This window comes from Rana temporaria, chromosome 3 (genome assembly GCF_905171775.1).
Source record: "Rana temporaria chromosome 3, aRanTem1.1, whole genome shotgun sequence".
NCBI lineage: Eukaryota > Metazoa > Chordata > Amphibia > Anura > Ranidae > Rana > Rana temporaria.
The window spans coordinates 494,296,073-494,317,637 of record NC_053491.1 but is presented as its reverse complement, the minus strand read 5'-3'; the positions used below and the strand labels follow the sequence as shown (position 1 = coordinate 494,317,637).

Genomic DNA, 21,565 nt, shown 5'->3' with positions numbered 1-21,565 from the left:
GGGAGGGTCAAGCAAGTGCCCTCCCCCAAACCATACCAGGCCACATGCCCTCAACATGGGGGGATGCTTTGGGAGCAGGGAGTTCCCCCCAAAGCACCTTGACTTTATGTTAATGGGACAAGGGCAAGGGCCTCTTCTCCACAACCCTGGCTGGTGGTTGTGGGGGGTCTGCAGGCAGGGGGCTTATCATAATATGGAAGCCCCCTTAAAAAGAGGCCCCCCAGATCCTGACTCTCCATGTGAATGAGTAAGGGTACATTGTACCCCCCACTCATTCACCAAAAAAGTTCAAAAATAAATGAACACAGAGACAGTTTTTGACAACTTTATTAAAAAAACAAAAAACAAAAAGAAAGCTCCCCAGTGTGGATCCAGCATCAATCACACCGTATGAAAAAAAGAAGAGGCTCCACCCTATCCTTTTGTGATATCATCGACCCAACATGACCCATACGATGGGGCCCCAAACTTTTGACTATTAGCGATAATCTGGAGGTCAAAAACAAAACCTCCCCAGACGTTACTATGGCCTCTTCCTTGACTAAACTCTGTACTGAGAGGGTTTATGGTCCAGCACCATGATAAATACCTTCAGTCCCTGAAGATTAGGGATGAGCTTCGAGTTCGAGTCAAACTCATGTTCAACTCGAACATTGCCTGTTTGGCAAACAGTAAACAATTTGGGGTGTTCACGGCAAATTTGAAAAGCCACAGAAAACCCTGTAAAAGTCTTTGGGAGAAATCTAAAGTGCTAATTTTAAAGGCTAATATGCAAGTTATTGTCCTAAAAAGTGTTTGGGGACCCGGGTCCTGTCCCAGGAAACATGTATCAATGCAAAAACAGTTTTAAAAACAGCAGTTTTAATAATGCTTAAAGTGAAACAATAAAATTGAAATTTTCCTTTAAATTTTGCACCTTGGGGGTGGGGGAGTGTATAGTATGCCTGTGAAGTAGCGCTTGTTTCCCGTGCATAGAACTGTCCCTGCACAAAATGTAATTTCTGAAGGGAAAAAAAAAGTCATTTAAAATCACTTGCTGCTATAATGAATTGTCGGCTCCTGGCAATACAGAGAAAAGTCACTTATAAAAAAAAAAGCATGGGGGTCCCCCCAAATTCAATTACCAGGCACTTCAGGTCCGATATGGATATTAAGGGGAACCCCGCATCAAATAAAAAATGGCGTGGAGTTCCCCCCAAAGATCCACACCAGACCCTGTATACGAGCATGCAAGCTGGCAGGCCGCAGGAAATGGGGGGGACGAGAGTGCCCCCCCCTGAACTGTACCAGGCCACATGCCCTCAACATTGCGAGGATGCTTTGGGGGTCTGTGACCCCTCAAAGCACCATGTCCCCATGTTGATGGGGACAAGGGCCTCATCCCCACAGCCCTTGCCCGGTGGTTGTGGGGGTCTGCAGGCGGGGGGCTTATCGGAATCTGAAAGACCCCTTTAACAAAGGGGACCCCCAGATGCCACCCCCCCTATGTGAATTGTTAATGGGGTACATTGTACCTCTACCATTTCACAAAGAAAGTGTAAATAATTGTAAAAAAAAAAAGACACCGTTGGGTAAGTTCTTTATTACAAAAAAAAAACGATGGTAATCCACTCTCGGTCTCTGCTCCAATGCTGTCGGTATCCTGCGATGGGTGATCTCCTCTCCGAGGTCCAGCGAGAAGATCTCTTCATCCAGGTCCTGGATCCAGCGATGAGATGTCCATCCAGCACACGCATCACCTGTCTACCAGAGACAGCCCGGCGAATGACACGGCTTCAGCAGTGACAGCTCTTATGTAGGTGAGGGCGGGGCAACCCGTCACATGACCCCGTCCCCCTCTGACGCAAGGAAAAACCCAAGCTTCCCCAGTGACATTCAGGTGACCCCACCCTTCTCTGATGTAACGGCAAACCTGCTCCTGAAAAAAACTGCAGTTTTTATAAACTTTTTTTACATTGATACATGTCCCCTGAGGCAGGACCCAGGTCCCCGAATACTTTTTAGGACAATAACTTGCATATAAGCCTTTAAATTTAGAACTTTAGATTTCAAACATTCGAGTCCTATAGACTTTACCGGGGTTCTAAAGTTCACACAAATTTTTGGTCTGTTTGCAGGTTCTGGTGCGAACCAAATGGGGGGTGTTTGGCTCATCGCTACTGAAGATCTGCTCTTATGCTCAAAACAACAAAGCAGGGAAACTCCTGGCCACTAGGCACTAGGGATGAGCCGAACACAAATTTCAAACGGACCGAACTTTCGCACAAACTTTAGAACCCCATTGAAGTCTATGGGACTCAAATGTTCGAATTCAAAACTGCTCATTTTAAAGGCTAATATGCAAGTTATTGTCCTAAAACGGGTTTGGGGACCCGGGTCTTGTCCCAGGGGACATGTATCAATGCAAAAAAAAAGTTTTGTCGGGAGCAGCGATTTTAACCCCTTCAATTCCGGGCTTTTATACCCACCTCCATACCGGGCCTATTCTGGCACTTCTCTCCTACATGTACAAATCATCATTATTTTGCTAGAAAATTACTCAGAACCCCCAAATATTATATATTTTTTTAGCAGACACCCTAGGGAATAAAATGGCAGTCGTTGCAACTTTTTATCTTGCACGGTATTTGCGCAATCATTTTGCAAACGCCTTTTTTTTGGAAAAAAATGGTTTCATCAATTAAAAAATAACAAAACAGTAAAGTTAGCCCAATTTTTTTATAAAATATGAAAGATGATGTTACGCAGAGTAAATAGATGCCTAACATGTCACGCTTTAAAATTGCGCACACTCACGGAATGGCGCCTGTAACGGTCACCACCGTTTACGACCTTCCATCAACCCACGACAGCTTATGCGACACACAGACAAACCAGTAGGCACAATCCATATCAATTCCCAGAAAATGAGACTGACCGCTCTATTCTCTGCTTCAAAATGTATGAACCCTTTTAATGGTAACTTTCAGTCTTATATACAGTAGGTTACAGTAATCACAGGAACAAAACCACACCTCACCCATACATCACACGATGAGCTTCAATCACATTCTTTTAGATAATTACATAGAGGAGTTAATTATCCCCCAGACGTTACATCTCCGACAATAAGTCATTCACCTGCACCTGAGAAGTCACATTCCTTCATTAACAGAATTCAAACAAAACACCATCACACAATGAATTCCCCTCAATCCACATCTTTAGACAGACGTTCTGTCTCTGACAGAAAGGTATTCACACCTGAGCATCAATAGGCTTTAAACAGTGTTATCACACAATGAAAGGCCTTTCAAGAGCCAGCCTCATCTAACAACTCACTAGCCAGGGCTAATCATTGAAAAGAGTCATTATTGACCAGTAGGGTCAGAATATTCTTTACAGACATTAAAGAATATATTGTAGATTACTGTCCATGTTAAAACAATCCAACATATGTCCCCTGTCCTGTAATTTAGGATATAATTTCTCAGTCACCCTATGGCCCTATCGGACATAAGGTGACCCTAGACATAAGACTCCTTGGTGACGCTGGCACAGGAGTACCCCTCATCCTTCCAAAGTCTCTGGGTGTCATGAGTAATTCCGTTACAGCGCCAAACTTTGTTACTTAAAAATCTCCATGGGCGACGCTTTAATTTTTTTTACAGGTTACCAGTTTAGAGTTACAGAGGAGGTCTGTTGCTAGAATTGTTGCACACGCTCTAACGCACAAGGCGATACCTCACATATGTGGTTTGAACAACGTTTACATACGTGGGCGGGACTTCCGCATGTGTTCGCTTCTGAGCTCGAGCTACCGGGGACAGGGGCATTTTATTTTTTTATCTTTATGTATTTTTTACACTTTTTTTGGTCACTTTTATTCCTATTACAAGGAATGTAAACATCCCTTGTAATAGGAAAGGTGTGTGACAGGTCCTCTTTAAGGAGAGATGCAGGGTCAATAAGACCTCCCCCCCACATCTCTCCTCCAGGCTGGAAAGCATGAGATCATGAAAAAAAATCACCAATCTCATGCTTACTAGCAGCAATTGCAGCTTTGTTTACTTCCGGGTATGATGACATCACGCCCGGGCCTCCGACGGTCATAGAGATGACTGGTGACCATCTGGTCACCAGTCATCTATAAGCTTCCTATCCGGCGCTGGGCGATTCTTTCTCCGGGCCCCCGATGGCACGGGAGAGCCCGGAGAAGCACCGGACGCTGCCTATAAGAACGATTAAGCAGTGGAACCGCTGCTATGATCGTTCTTATGGTGCGCAGGATCGCTGCCAGAACACAATAATATCTGAATGATGCCTCTAGCTGTAGGCATCATTCAGATATCACCGCACAAAGTACAGGACGTCAGATGACGTCCACCCGGGATGGGAGATCACCTTTGTGTAAAAATTCCTTTAAATATCGTACCTGCTGGGTGTCTATAGTATGCCTGTGAAGTGGCACATGTTTCCCGTGTTTAGAACTGTCCCTGCACAAAATGAGATTAATAAAAAGAAAAAAGTAATTTAAAACTGCTTGCGGCTTTAATGTAATGTCTGGTCCCTACAATATGGATGAAAATCATTGAGACAAATAGCATGGGTTTCCCCACCCCCCCTCCCCCCAGGTCATTACAAGCCCCTTTGGCCTTATATATAGGGTTGTCCGATACCACTTTTTTAGGACTGAGTACAAGTACCGATACTTTTTTTCAAGTAGTCGCCGATACCGAATACCGATACTTTTTTTTAATGTGTCCCCAAATGCAGCCATGTCTCCCCACAAATGCAGCCATGTCCCCCCACAGATGCAGCCATGTCCCCCCCCATATCCAGCCATGTCCCCCCCCAACCAGCCATCTGTCTCCCCCCCATCCAGCCATCTGTCTCCCCCCCATCCAGCCATCTGTCTCCCCCCCATCCAGCCATCTGTCTCCCCCCCATCCAGCCATCTGTCTCCCCCCCATCCAGCCATCCGTCTCCCCCCCATCCAGCCATCCGTCTCCCCCCCATCCAGCCATCTGTCTCCCCCCCATCCAGCCATCTGTCTCCCCCCCATCCAGCCATCTGTCTCCCCCCCCATCCAGCCATCTGTCTCCCCCCCATCCAGCCTTGTGTCTCCCCCCCATCCAGCCTTGTGTCTCCCCCCCATCCAGCCTTGTGTCTCCCCCCCATCCAGCCATGTGTCTCCCCCCCCATCCAGCCATGTGTCTCCCCCCCCATCCAGCCATGTGTCTCCCCCCCCATCCAGCCATGTGTCTCCCCCCCATCCAGCCATGTGTCTCCCCCCCATCCAGCCATGTGTCTCCCCCCCATCCAGCCATGTTTCCCCCCCATATGCAGCCATGGCCCGCTTACCTGCTACCGCCGACTGTGTACAGTACTACGGCCAGGAACATTACAGCTTTGAATAGCTTTGTAATGATTGGAGCCGTGCTGCGTGTATAGACACTCCCCCTCGCTCGGGATTGGACAGTTCACCCGAGCAAGGGGGAGTGTCTATGCGCGGCGCCAATCATTACAGCTATTCAAAGCTGTAATGTTCCCGCCCGTATTACACAGTCGGCGGTAGCGGGGATGCGGCGTAACGGCGGCGGATCGCGGCGTTGGTTTGCGGCTCGGGTGGCGGCGGCGGCGGCGGCGGCGGGGGGGGGGGGTTTAAGTATTCTATTTGTGTATCGGGGCGGGGTATCGGCGTCTGAGTACCGCCGAAAAAACTCGGAATCGGTCCCGATACCGATACTAGTATCGGTATCGGGACAACCCTACTTATATACTTATATACTTTGAACATCAGTATACAAGCGGTACAAACAAGACAGGGACTGTAGGTTTATTGTTAAGTAGAATCTGTTTGTAATTTTGAACTGGTACTTTTTTAAAGTGTAGCAAGGATTGGTGATAAAGCATCAGTGGACAGGAGACACCTCTTATAGAAGAGAATTTCCCTTCCTAGGGGTAGATTTCCTCTCACTTCCTGTTGTCTCCTTCCGTTTGCAAGTAGGAGTCGTTTGTAAGTTGGATGTTTGAAAGTAGGGGCCTGCCGTATATACTCTGTAGAAATTTGGGCCCTAGGTGTTGGTGTTGCCACAACACTGTAAGCCCTCAGTTAGTCTTGGTGGGCGCGGCAACGCCCTGCTGTGTGAACTATTAGATCAAGAATTGTAATTACACTATGTGAAAATACTTGCAGAATGATCCCCTACCTGTGGTTTTAATATGAGCAGATCTCTGCCTGTAGGAATTAATATGAGAAACACCAGAAAATCTATTGACGTAGCTTTAGGTGCACACTGTGCAGAGGACACAGTACACCAAGTGAAAATACTGCAGCTAGCACAATCACCTGCCTGCCTGTCAGTATATTAGGAAGAGCGGATCTAGCTAAACCCAATACAGTGTATAAATGTGTAGCGCCTGTGTACTTTATGGTACCGGTGCTAGTTAAATGTAAGGGTAGATCAGAGTGTAGTTAAACTCTGATCCAGATTGTTAAGTGCAAAACAGGGTCTCTGTCTCAGCTGGGCTGTGCTGTGGGCTATTATGTTGCGTTGGGGTGTTCTTCCAACCTCCGGTGCTGCAGGTGGCAATCTTTTTAACATATAACACTTATTCCCCTTTCCCCTTAGATTTCTCTTGTCTATCCTCCTGTATTGCCCTTTTCATTCTATTCCTCCCTCCAGGGCCCCCTTGGGTAATGGGAAACACTCACATACACACATTATCCTCCAATCTCCAAAGAGAAGACGAGAGGAACAACAACTAAACAAAACAAATCCCCCTCCCCACCCCCAGGGTCAGTCCATCACTATTTCGGCAGAATAGTATAACCATCCTGCCCATATATCCTTAAATATGTCCTGTTGATCTCACTGTATGTACCCATCTCTCCGCTTCCATAATCCTCTCTACCCCCCCCCTTCCAATCCTTTATCGTGGGGCATCTCAATTGTTTCCAGAATCTAGGAATTAGTGTTGTGATGCAATTGCCTATATGCTTCAGTCTAATGCTCTCCCTGCTAACTTAATGCTGTTGGTTACAGGTAACAGGTGTTTTATGTGTGATTCATCTCTCTCTGTAAGGACTGTTCATATGTTAAATAAGGCTAGCTTTTGAAAGGCCTTTAATTGTGTGATAACCCTGTCTACAACCTAGTGATTCTCAGAGGTGTTAATAGGTGTCAAACTGGAAGCAGACGAAACGTCTGCTTAGGAAACTCAAGTGTGTGAAGGTGGTTTGTTGTGTAAGGAATGTGCAGTGATTAGACATGATAATTGTCGGTCGGTGCCGACCTGTCTAGAATGTTTTAGTAATTAGCCTTAGTGTGTGATTGGGTTGGGTGGAGATTTCATTGTTGCTTCAATGTCTTGGACTGTATAAAAAAGCTGAGAAGAAAAACCATTAAAAGGCTGTGTTGTTCAAGCAGTAAGCTGGTCTCATGTGTGGTTTTCTGGGCGATTCCAGGGATATCCCTCCTCGTGGAATATTGGGGTGATTTTCGTTATGGGAAGAAGGGAACGTTGACGGGGATATCATACCGATACCGTCACAATTGGTTGGCAGCAGCGGGATCTTCCCTTCTACTCTCCTTTACACCCGGATTCCAAGCAGACACTGGAAGAACTACTGGAAGTTCGTGGAAGGATTGCTAGCAACAAAACCAAGCGGGTCATCATAGCAGAATCAATGGAGCTAGACCAGGAGGACGGGATTGCAGCAACGCCAGCAGTACAAGAGATGGAGACACCAGTGATTCAGGAGGAGGAATCGCCAGCCAACAAGCTAATGAGAGAGAAGCTAGCGTGGTTCGGCCCGAACCCAACGCCAGATGTGGTACTGAAAGTGATGGACCTGTTAGTAAACGCAGAACTACAGAAGGCTAAAGAAATAAGAGACGCAGAGCTACAGAAGGCTAAAGAAATAAGGGACGCAGAACTACAGGAGGATAAAGAAATAAGGGACGCAGAACTACAGAAGGATAAACAAATAAGGGACGCAGAGCTACAGAAGGATAAACAAATAAGAGACGCAGAACTACAGGAGGCTAAACAAATAAGAGACGCAGAGCTACAGAAGGATAAACAAATAAAAGACGCAGAGCTACAGTTAAAACTGGCAGCAGTCCAACAAGCAGCCGCACCTTCTCCGAACAGTGAGTACAGCACAGCAGACGCAAGGAAGATTCCGTTTAGCGCTTTTAAAGCTTTTGATGAAAAGGACTGTGAGATTGATGACTTCCTGGCGGATTTTGAGCGACAATGTAACCTGCACCGAATAGCTAGAGGAGACTGGGTTGCAATATTGTCAGGCAAACTGTCAGGCAAAGCTTCTGATGCTTTCCGGACCGTGCCAGATCAGGATATTCATAGCTACGCCCGGGTTAAAGAAGTGCTCCTAGCTCGTTATGCAGTAACCCCAGAGTCCCACCGACAGAAGTTCAGGGACTCACGCAAAACCACGAAAGACTCTTATGCGGAATGGGCATGCCAATTGTCCCGGTCGGCCTCTAACTGGGCTAACAGCAGCCAGGCCACCACCGCAGAGGACATTTTGCAACTAATGCTCCTGGAGCAATTTTACAATCACATCCAGACGGACGTCAAGGATTGGGTGAGAGATCGCAGGCCCATGACTCTACCAGAGGCCGCGAAGTTGGCGGATGAATATGCAGATACTCGCAAGACGAACCAGGTCACACCACAGGAACAACCTCCACCACAAACGGTGCCCTCACACCCACCAACCGCTAGATACCAACCTCCTAACAGACCGGTGACATCTAGCCCTCGCTATCATCGCCAGGAGGGCAACGAAAAACGCTGCTTCCGGTGCAAACAGTTGGGTCACTTCAAGCAGAATTGCCCCATGAATGACAACACCAGGTCAAATTGGTCTCAACCTGGGTACCGCCCACCAGCAGCAGCCCATTGTGTAGACTCGGCTTGGGATCCCCAGGAGCTGGGTCAGGAAGAACCATTGGGCACCCCTTACGAAGCCCTCATGGTACAATCTGTTATTACGGACAACAGGGAACACCATTGTCAGCTGGTCATGGGCGACAGCCATGAGCCGGAGGGGCCTTGGAGGGAGCTGGGCAGAAAGAGGCACCGCCAGCTACCCTCCAAGAAGAAGAGGTCCTGGAAGTCATATAACCAGCGGACCTGGGAGGAGAAGAAGCGACTGGAGGAGATGGAATCGCAGCGGGCGCCCCAGATGCGGGCCGAGATGTTCGCCAAGGGCCCACCGGTGGCCCCTTACACCACCACCCAGTTCCTGATGATGAAGGACCACGTTGAAAGCCTGCAGGACATGAGCAAGCAGGATCTGATCCGTGAGTACATAGAGCTGGAGGAGTGCATAAGCCGCATGGAGGAGGAGAACAACCACCTGAGGTCACAGCGGGCTGACCCCCCCAGGCTCCATGAACTGGAGATGGAGCTGGAAAAGCTCAAAGAGGAGAACCGGCGGCTGCGGAGGGAGCAGGGGGTGGCTGACCTTATGGGGCTCCGAGTCCCCTCTCTCCCCCCCCCCCCGGACTCTGAGCACCAGTGCTACAGCACTTCAACAAATATAACTTTTTCTTTTTATGAATCTCCTGTGATTGTCACTTCAGAGCCATAACCTGCCCCTCCCATAGCGGGACACCTAGATGGCGGCGCACAGACCCATTCGCCATCTTCACACTGACTTCTGGTGACTTTGCAGATCGCACAAAGACTTGGGGACTGACCGACGTGTGATCTGAAGACCCGGTGGCATACCTGAGTCTGAAGCAGTTGCCAAGGGAGGTCAGTCACGCCAAACGGAGTTAACCTCGGACTAAAAGCTCTGAACCCGTCAACCCTACTGGACCAGGGAAGGTCCAACCGGGTTTGCCGGAGCAGGGAGAAAAGGGGGGGCCATTGTGATGCAATTGCCTATATGCTTCAGTCTAATGCTCTCCCTGCTAACTTAATGCTGTTGGTTACAGGTAACAGGTGTTTTATGTGTGATTCATCTCTCTCTGTAAGGACTGTTCATATGTTAAATAAGGCTAGCTTTTGAAAGGCCTTTAATTGTGTGATAACCCTGTCTACAACCTAGTGATTCTCAGAGGTGTTAATAGGTGTCAAACTGGAAGCAGACGAAACGTCTGCTTAGGAAACTCAAGTGTGTGAAGGTGGTTTGTTGTGTAAGGAATGTGCAGTGATTAGACATGATAATTGTCGGTCGGTGCCGACCTGTCTAGAATGTTTTAGTAATTAGCCTTAGTGTGTGATTGGGTTGGGTGGAGATTTCATTGTTGCTTCAATGTCTTGGACTGTATAAAAAAGCTGAGAAGAAAAACCATTAAAAGGCTGTGTTGTTCAAGCAGTAAGCTGGTCTCATGTGTGGTTTTCTGGGCGATTCCAGGGATATCCCTCCTCGTGGAATATTGGGGTGATTTTCGTTATGGGAAGAAGGGAACGTTGACGGGGATATCATACCGATACCGTCACAAGTGTCTTAGCTGCATTTAGCAAGTGTGGAGTGACACTTCTTTTATAACATTTAATAGGATGATGGCATCCCGTGAAAAAGGAAATGTAATGGGGGAGGGCTCTATAGTTCTGAGTGTTAACTTTTTTTATCCAGGGTGTTATCTCCTCCCAGAATTTCTTAATCCTGGGACAGTACCACCATAAATGTAAAAATGACCCCTTCTGGTTGCATCCCCTCCAGCAGTTAATAATATCTGCGGATGGGTACATCTGCACCAGGCATGTCTGAGTCCGGTACATCTAGTGAGAAATTTATAGGACATCTCTTGTTAATTAAAGAGTTAATTAAGGAGTGGTGTGTTGTCTCCATCAATCTATCCACTTGTTCTATCGTGAATTATGGCCCAATTCCTTTTCCCACTCATGAATGTAGTAGGGAGCTGTATGACCATGAGCACTCAACACCAACTTATACATTCGAGATGTGGCCCGGCTCTGGTGGATTAACACACCACCCCTCAAAGGTGTAAATGGATTTGCGGGTCTCATCTGATGCTTCCATTTATTAAACAGAAATCAAGGGAGTTTGGGACTTTAAATGAGGCCATGGACAAGGTGGGGGTAGAGGGTAAAAAATTACATATTTATTTATCATAGTAGGGTATACAGCACATATCAATGACAAGAACTACTGGTAGAAAAAACATCGTAATAAATATAATTTCATAAGATTTACAACCACATGGTTATGTGCGTACGCAAAAATCAGCAACAAGGGTACATCAAGTATATGGCAACCTAGCGCCACGTAGTGGTCACAGTAGATACATATATACGATTACAGAGATTATTATATGTACATAGATTATAAAAAATAGCAATTTAAGATACAGACATGTGACAATATCACACCAACAACTCTACGAACTATTCTATCTACAAATCATGGTTTCACTGTCCCATATTCCTTTCCTCCGCAAGTGCTGTCTTATTTTGCTATTTTTTTATAATCTATGTACATATAATAATCTCTGTAATCGTATATATGTATCTACTGTGACCACTACGTGGCCCTAGGTTGCCATATACTTGATGTACCCTTGTTGCCGATTTTTGCATACGCACATAACCATGTGGTTGTAAATCTTATGAAATTATATTTATTACGATGTTTTCTCTACCAGTAGTTCTTGTCATTGATATGTGCTGTATACCCTACTATGATAAATAAATATGTATTTTTTTACCCTCTACCCCCACCTTGTCCATGGCCTCATTTAAAGTCCCAAACTCCCTTGATTTCTGTTATTGAACCCGGGATGGAGTCACAATACAAGTGTCTCATTTAAAGTCCCAACCTTTCCCCCCCATTTTTTATCTTGCTTGAGGGATGGAGGTCAATGGACAGGGCTGGCAGTGTTCCCCTGCCACCCACGTGGAAGGTATTGGTGACCCTGAGGACAATATTACATGTCCTGGGTCCTTTGCACCATGGACACAATCACTTTGTGTCCATGATGTTTAGCAGCACAATTGCTTTGTGTTATGATGTGGATTTGGTTTGTCGTCTTTGTATATCCAGGTCCGGTCCCTGTCTGTAACCCGGGAGCTGCGATGCTTACTGTGTGCTCCCTCGCCTCCTTTTCCCCTCTGTTTTTCTTTTCAGGGGCAGTGAGGCATCACCTCAGGAATGGGGGGTGGGTGGGTGCCCTCTACGCATCGGCGCCACACCTCCTGACTCACATGTGACGTCACTCGTGGCGTCATGATGTGGGTCACGCGTTCCTTCATCTTAGCTGGTCCAGCTGGGGAATATGGGCGTTCTCCACACGCGGATACCTCCGTGTGTCAGAGTCCCTCCCCACCGTGGCCACGCCTATGTGACGCTGGTACATATCAGCGTGCACACGTGCGGGTCAGCCTTATCCTGTCTTCTCCTACGCAGTCCGAGTGTTACAACATCTAGGACAGGTATACCCTGCCGTAACAGTCCAGTCTTTACCAGTTTGGGATGCAGGTAAGCCATACCAGGCCCCCCAATGTTCCCCTCTACTAGCTAGTCTTTATTCCAATCTATTGGATTTGAGCAATTAAGGATTGTCTCCGCTAATCGTTTACTCTTTGTTTTCATTAGCTATACCCCCTGGCCATTTGGTTATTACATACATGGTCATTTACTTTACTCTATTACTTAGACACCCCTATATATATATATATATATATATATATATATATATATATATATATATATATATATATATATATATATATTATTTCTAAATTTGCTCATCTAATATTTATCTGTATCTTTCATACTCTGTCAGGATACTATGATATACTTATTATGTACTCTCCATTTTTAGACTCCCTTCAGGCATCTATGACTGGCGAAACACTGTATCTAACCTTGAATATTGGCACTCTGGGCTTGCGTTTTGGAGGGGGTTTAGGCTATGCGCCCTGCCAGCACGCTGCTATTTTGTACCTCAGCTCCCGGGACAGGCAATCTTTTGGTCCAGGCTCTTTACCTGTCACATCCCATTGCAGTTTTTTTCCATGTAAGTAATTTAGGTGGGGCTCATCTGCCCTTCCCTATTATGATCCGTTACTACTATACTTACTTTATTCTATTTTTATCTTAGACATCTCTGATTATCTGCCCCTGATGAGTGGTTTACATGAAACGTGTCGGGCAATTTAAGATACAGACATGTGACAATTTGACATCAACAACTCAGAACTATTGTATCTACAAATCATGGTTTCACTGTCCCATATTCCTTTCCTCCGCAAGTGCTGTCTTATTTTGCTATTTTGTATAATCTTTGTACATATAATAATCTCTGTAATCGTATATATGTATCTACTGTGACCACTACGTGGCGCTAGGTTGCCATATACTTGATGTACCCTTGTTGCCGATTTTTGCATACGCACATAACCATGTGGTTGTAAATCTTATGAAATTATATTTATTACAATGTTTTTTCTACCAGTAGTTCTTGTCATTGATATGTGCTGTATACCCTACTATGATAAATAAATATGTAATTTTTTACCCTCTACCCCCACCTTGTCCATGGCCTCATTTAAAGTCCCAAACTCCCTTGATTTCTCTTATTGAACCCGGGATGGAGTCACGATACAAGTGTCTCATTTAAAGTCCCAACCTTTCCCCCATTTTTTATCCATTTATTAAACCAGTCCCTCAACTGACCGTATTTCCATTCCACCATTACTACCTCCCCCATATTCTTTACTAAATCCCCCAATGAAAGAAGTTTCCCTTGTGGTGCCACTCCTGCTCAGTTTCCATTCCCCTTCCTACCCCAAGCACCCTAAACTACCTCTTTCCTCCCCCGGGGGAAACCAGGAAAAACCTTACAGAGGTGTCAAGGGTGATATCGGGGGGCGAATCTTCCTGTCTTATTCATTCTGTCCCATATTGTAAGTGTTGTTTTGGTCAGGGGTGATACATCTTCCGACAATCCCCTGTGAACAGCCGGAATCCATGGTGCCCCTGCCAAAGTTTTCTCCACTGGTACCCATTCTTTACTATCTGTATCATGGCACCAGTTCATAATACAAACCAGGGCCATGACTCTATAGTAGATCCCTCTATCTGGGAGGCCTACCCCTCCCTCCCCCTTTGGTCTCCTCAGCATCTCATATGCCAGTCTGGGGTGTTTATCTCCCCATACAAAAGTCGTGAGGGCACTCCTTATTTGCTTAAAAAACTTCTGTGGCAAAGTTATCGGAATGGCGTGCAAGACATAGATAAGCCTAGGGATTATATTCATTTTAAGCACATTTACCCTCCCAAACCACATCAAAGTGTGGCCTCTCCATTTCTGCAAGTCTTGTATTATCGAAACAACCAATGGACCATAATTTAGATTGTATAGCCATATAGCCATTTTACATCTGGAGTTATATAGGTCCCAAGATACGATAGAGCGTCTATACGCCATTCAAAGGGGAAGGCTCTCTGTAACTTTTTTCTCATCCTCAGGGATACATGAATTGGCATAACTACCGACTTTTCAATATTTATTTTGAAATTTGATAAAAAAACTAATTTCTCTATCTCCTTTATTAGTTCCATCATGGATCCCTGAGGTGAGGAAAGGTACAGTAATAAATCATCTGCGTACGCTGATATCTTGTGTTCCGTAGGTCCAATTTTTATTCCCTTGATCTTCCTATTTCCCCTAATTGTACATACAAAAGGCTCCAACACCAGAGCGAATAACAGTGGGGACAGGGGACACCCCTGCCTAGTCCCATCCCGTATCTCAAAATAGTCTGATAATCTCCCGTTTACTTTCACCCTTGCTCTGGGATTTGCATATAATGCCATCACCCATCCCATCATTCTTTCAGGCCCATCTCCCTCAGAACTCCGACCATGAACCCCCAGCCCACCCTATCGAAAGCTTTCTCCACATCCATTGAGATTACAACACTCGGTTTCTGATTTGGTCCTTTATGCATCCAATGCCTAACATGGAGGGCACAAATGGTATTGTCCCTCGCCTCTCGGCCCTTCATAAACCCAGTTTGATCCAAATGGATCAATTTAACTATGTGTTCCTGTAACCTCGGAGCCAAAATTTTAGGCAGGAGCTTCACATCGGAGTTCAAAAGGGAGATGGGCCTGTAGCTGGAACAACTCTGGGGATCCTTCCCCTTTTTTGGGAGAACTGTCACATATGCCAGCAGAGCCTCTGCCGGCAAAGGTTTAGAATTTGAGACTTCAATGAAATATCTACCAAGCGGGGCCAGCAGGATTGGGGCAAACTTCCTATAAGCCCAGGTTCACACTGGGTACGATTTGCTTCGATTTAAGATGCGATTTCACTTGTGAAATCGCATCTCAAATCGGCGGCATTTGCCGGCAATTGTCGGCAATGACACTGTCCTAATCGGTGCGACGCCGCATCTGCGGCGCTGCATCGATTTCAAAAAGTAGTTCCTGTACTACTTTTTGCGATTTACATAGACATCTGTGCAGAAACCTGCACAGATGTCTCTTAAATCGCGGCCGAAATCGGGACTGCCAGCGGGAGTGAAATCGTGCGAGTTCAGCTGAACTCGCACGGCTTCACTCCCGCAGCCCAGTGTGAACCAGGGCTAATACATATTTGTGAGGCTGTCCGGTCCCGGACTTTTTCCCAAGCTTGACATTGAAATCACTTCCTCAAGCTCTTCGTTGGAGATTTATTTTTCCAACTCCTCCAGGGCTTCTGGCGGTATACCCTGTAAAAAGGTACTACAGCGCTATTACTAAAACCATATAAAATACTAAAGATAAGCTGCAGACACGTGAGGTGCACAAAACCAAAGTGAATAAATAAGAAAATATTGTGTTGCGCTAATAATCAAGTAAAAAATTGCATACATATATATATACACACCATATACATAAATAAGAACCCCCTACACCTCAAATCAGGGAGGTATATGTGCAAAAGATAAACAAAAACCACTCAAAAACTATAATGTGAAAAAATTCAAATAGAACCAGCAAAAATAGTTCATGGAAAAAACACAGTTCAGTACATAGGCTAATAGGAGACAGGTGTGAGATCCACAGTCCTTTGGTGTGCAGCTGTCATAGCAAAAAAAAAAAAAAAAAAAAAAAAAAATATAAAACCTTTTCCTTCTGGACTCCCCGATTAACACAGGATATCAGCCGCTCATAAGGAGAAAAGAAAGATATATGGTGCAAATAACGTAATAAAATGGGAAATGAACCCTGCAATACAATGATTGCACTCACGGAACCTCGATGGTAAAAAGGCTCAACTGCAATCAGTCATTGAACGCCGCTCAGTGCTACGATCTCCTCAGAAGGACGGATTCGACCGTCGATCGCGTCACTCGGCTTCTCCCCCACGCGTATCGTCAATAGCCACTTGACTTACCCATGAATAAGTCAAGTGGCTATTGACGATACGCGTGGGGGAGAAGCCGAGTGACGCGATCGACGGTCGAATCCGTCCTTCTGAGGAGATCGTAGCACTGAGCGGCGTTCAATGACTGATTGCAGTTGAGCCTTTTTACCATCGAGGTTCCGTGAGTGCAATCATTGTATTGCAGGGTTCATTTCCCATTTTATTACGTTATTTGCACCATATATCTTTCTTTTCTCCTTATGAGCGGCTGATATCCTGTGTTAATCGGGGAGTCCAGAAGGAAAAGGTTTTATATTTTTTTTTTTATTTTTTTTTTTTTTTATTTTTTTGCTATGACAGCTGCACACCAAAGGACTGTGGATCTCACACCTGTCTCCTATTAGCCTATGTACTGAACTGTGTTTTTTCCATGAACTATTTTTGCTGGTTCTATTTGAATTTTTTCACATTATAGTTTTTGAGTGGTTTTTGTTTATCTTTTGCACATATACCTCCCTGATTTGAGGTGTAGGGGGTTCTTATTTATGTATATGGTGTGTATATATATATGTATGCAATTTTTTACTTGATTATTAGCGCAACACAATATTTTCTTATTTATTCACTGGCGGTATACCCTGTAGTCCTGAGGCCACTATATATTCTCGGATCTTATCCTCCTGCCCTCCATCCGTTACCCCCCTCGATGCCTGATCTATATTATACAGTGATGAATAGAAATGGTGAAATTCAGCTGCTATTGCTTGGGAGTCTATTATTTACTTATTTCCTGCTCTAATGTTATGAACATGACGTTGTTCCTGTTGTTTCTTTAGTTGTCAAGCTAATAATCTCCCACTCTTGTTTCCCTGTTCGTAAAAACGATGGGCAAAGTATCTCTGCTTGTTTTGAACTTTTCGATCCAGTAATTCTTTTAAATATATCTTTAATTTATCCAGCTTCTGTGCCTCTTCTAACTTCCGATTAACCTTATGTTTAATTTCCGTTTTATGTATTTCATCCAGTATAATCACGATCTATTTTTGTCTCTCTCTCTCTTAATACTTGCTCCCAAAGAGATGATCTCCCCTTGGATAACCGCCTTGTGGGCCTCCCATACCACCCGGTCTGATACCCCTTCCGTCGTGTTAGTTTCAAAATATTGTGTTAATTAATGGGAAAGGAACTCCACGTTATTTTTATCATCCAAGATGGGTTCATTCAATCTCCATGTTCTTTCCACACCCCCCCATTGACACCAGATTCACCGATAAACTTATAGGTGCGTGGTCAGATACGGTGATTGATTCAATAGATGAAGAAACTACTTGACTCAAATAATATTGATCCATTATCAACATATCAATCCTTGAATCAGTATTGTGTGTTTTGGAATAATAACTATAGTCCCTCTCCCATTCATGCAATACTCTCCAACTATCCACCAAATGCATGAAGCGAAGGTGATTTTTAACACATCTCAGTGCTCTGTATGATATAAAAGTTTTCCCTTCTGAGGTGTCCAAACTAGGTTCGAGGGTAAGGCCCCATACACACCATAGAATCTATCCGCAGATAAATCCCATCAAATGGGTTTCTGCGGATAGATCCTATGGTGTGTACACTCCGTCGGATATTTATCCGCAGATAAATCTCCCCTGGGATGGATTTCCAGCAGATGGATATTTGCTGACATGCTCAACAAATCCATCTGCTGGAATCCATTCCAACGGATGGATCCGCTCGTCTGTACAGACTCACCGGATCCATCCGTCCAAAAGGATTCCCCGCACGCGCCGTAATGATTTGACGCATGCGTGGAATTCCTTATATGACAGCGTCGCGCCCGTCGCCGCGTCATAATAGCGGCGACGGCGCGACACGTCATCGGCAGAGGATTTCAGCGCGGATTTCAATGCGATGGTGTGTACACGCCATCGCATAGAAATCTTCTGAAATCCTCGAGAGGATTTATCCGCGGATACGGTCCGCTGGACCGTATCTGCGGATAAATCCTCTCGTGTGTATGGGGCCTAATATTAAAATCTCCTCCCATTACCAATACGCCTTCTTTGAATTTTTCCAGGGTATCCAAAGTTTTAATCAAAACTTTGACTGTATTACTGTTCGGAGCATAGATTGTAGCTAAAGTATAATACTTGCCCTGGATCTTACCCTTAACAAAAAGAAACCGGCCTTCTGGATCCTCCTGTGTTTCTACATTCATCAGGGGACATTGTTTATGTATTGCTATTGTCACCCCTCTGGCTTTAAGAATAGGTGAGGGCGAGTGGAACCACTGATCATACACAGCGCGATGCATGCGAGGGGTCGCCCCTGCCACAAAGTGTGTTTCCTGCAAAAAACTATTTCTGCCTTCATATGATTCAATTCATGCCAGAGACGACCACTCTTACCACTTGAACAAAGACCTCTCACATTGTATGAAATTATTTTCATTCCGCTCGCCATTCTTCTTGTTCCTTCCCTATGACGCCCCTGTCAAACACCTCCCTTGGAAAAGGACGAGCGACCTGAGGGGAAGACCACCAGGGAGGAGAGAGCCAAAGCCAACCAAAAAAAAAAACTCTGCCCAGCAATGGCAACAACTGTGGAGTACCAGGGAGCCGGGGCAGTCGGCTCATCTCTCCAGCCACATATTACAGACTGTATGGACTTAATGGACTGTTCAGAGGATGTTATGGATTATGCATCACCTGCTCAAGTACTGGCAGCAGGACATAGTTCTGCTGGCCTCTGCCCTCAACTAACAGAGGACACATTTCCTGTAAAAATGGATGTGGCTTCAGTCCCCACCTGTATACCCCAGGGATGCTGGGCAGTCAGCCAAGATCCCCAACAGCATTACAGAGTGAGCCCAGTCACCCTGTCTTCTCTCCAGTGGCTGAAATGACTCCAGGGAGAAAGGCCAGTCCAGGCCTCTCCCCAGCGGTGGATATGTTCTCTGGCAGAGGTTGGCTGGGTGAGTGACAGACCTAGCCGGGACAGAGGCTTTTGAAGAGGACTAAATTCTAGCCTCTTGTCTTCCAATTATGGGCCAGGGCCTCAAAACAGAAATGTGGATGGGTTATCCCAGCAGACAGACCTGGAACCTTAAGACTACTTTTCCAACATCCTCGAGTTGACCCGCTCGGGGTCCCACTGTGGCTGTTGGACTATTTGCCAGGGGGAGTATTGTCATGAACCTTGGAATACCAAAGTATTTCTCCTTTGAATCTGTTACACAGTGGTGGGTCTTCTGCCCTGTCTTAAGGCTAAACCCCCCTCCAGACGGCTCCATGGTCTAGAACAGTGGTTCTCAACCGGGGGGTCGGGACCCCCTCTGGGCTCAAACGTTGATTTGCCAGGGGTCACCGAATCCTGGGCTGTTCTCGCACCACTCTCCCAACTGTTTTGCGGCTGTCCCTGGAGCATGTGGCAACCCAGCTGGGCTGTTCCTGGAGCCCACGGCCACCCACTCAGCCTCTTCACAGCCGCACATTCAGTTCACGGCATGGCTGGGGGGGGGCAGAGACTAGAGGTAAGCTGACTGGTGAGGAATGTGAGGTGGGAGGGGCTGGAGGAGACCTGATTTCGGCATAGGTGTCACTGCTACGAGACACCACAAAGTCAGAGACACTGTGAGTAACATTACCTGTGATTAGAGTTGCCATTAAAAATCCCCACTACACTTCTCAGATCAGCAGATGACTTTGATCAAGAGCATCTAAGTTGGCCGATCAGAACTCCCCCCAGCATTGCCACTCATCCCATTCCCCACCAAGGAGTAAAAGAAGGAATAAAAATAGAGAATACATGGAAGGGAGGGAAAAAAGGGTGAGGAAGAAAGAAAAAGAGAGAAAAAGAGAGGGATGGGTGAAAAAAATAGGAAAGGAGGATAGGAAGAGATACAAGGGAAAAAAAGAGAACAAAGAGAAAGAGCGGTACATCCTAAAATTTACCATATGAGGTTTTAATACCGGACGAGTGGAGGGGACTCGGGAGCGCCACGATACGAAAATAATTTTACTGTTAGGGGTCCCCACAACTTGGGAAATGTTATCAAGGGGTCACGGCACTAGGAAGGTTGAGAACCACTGGTCTAGAAGAAAAACATTTTTCCCGTGTTTGACTGTTTATGTACTTTAAATTACCCCCTGGAGCTTCTGTGTCATTACACATATCAGTCCTCATATTCAAACTATTGGACCAATCCCTGTTGACCCTGTTTCAAGTCCTAATTTGCATTGCCAAGAGGACCTAATTGAGAACTACAATGTACTTTACAATTGACCAATAGGAAAGTGGTTGTGGGGGCGGGGTGTTCAAACTGCTATGTATAAAAGTGAGTGTGCATCCAATTAAAGGAGATTCCTGTTTGAACTTACATACAGCCTGCCTGGTGTTTGTTCTGAGCTATCACAACTGGATTTGAACGGCACATAGCTATAGTTCGAATCCCAGAGCATCGGATGACCGAACCATCAGACATTACCATCTGCAATCTGATCCAATAGTAGCCTAGGAGTGTCAGGAGAGTGGAATCGAGTGAGCAAGGGTCTCGTTACATAGTGTATCTATGGAATTCTTGTGGGATATCTAGGGAATCCACATGGGTTGTGGGGGTATCTAGGGAACCTGTGTGGGGTATCTAGGGAAGCCATGTAGGTTATCTAGGGAAGCTATGTGGGTTTTGGAGGTATTTAGGGAAGCCATGTGAGGGTATGGTATCTAGGCAAACCATGTGGATTGTGGGGTATATAGGGAAGCCATGTGGGTTGTGGGGTATTTAAGGAAGCCATGTGGGTTGTGGGGTATATAGGGAAGCCACGTGGGTTATCTAGGGAAGCCATGTGGGGTATCTAGGGAAGCCGAGTGTGAGGGGTGAAGCTTGGCTACTACAGAAGTCTTTCTTAGCAAGTTAAAGGCGGAGTTCTCCTTTACATAATAATGGACTCTTCTGAATTAATTTATGCCCCGCCCATCCCAATGTTCCAGTCTCTCACTTCCCTTCTCTATGGAAATGTTCCGTCTCTCACTCACCTTCTCTATGGAAATGTTGGAGTCTGTAGGTCTCTTCTCCACATCTCAGGAAATGTCTCTAAGACCCGACTTCCTGGAATATCGTATTTCATCTTCCACCATCATTGAACTTCTCTTTATTTCCACCCACTTTCCTACTTCCTCATTCCTGAGAGGGTCAGGTGTGGCTGCAGAGTGGA

The 21,565-nt window shown here is 45.7% G+C and overlaps 1 protein-coding gene across 3 annotated transcripts in view; it reads right to left on the bottom strand.

Moving 5' to 3' along the window:
- The window catches only part of LOC120933833 (NACHT, LRR and PYD domains-containing protein 3-like), a 187,452-nt gene extending 165,887 nt beyond the window's left edge, over positions 1-21,565 (bottom strand). Inside the window, exon 1 of one of the 3 annotated variants that reach the window (XM_040347236.1) lies at positions 21,387-21,565. The gene's annotated coding sequence lies outside the window, so the exon portion shown is untranslated. The remainder of the gene's footprint in view (positions 1-21,386) is intronic. The other 2 variants (XM_040347237.1, XM_040347238.1) reach the window with 2 other exon arrangements.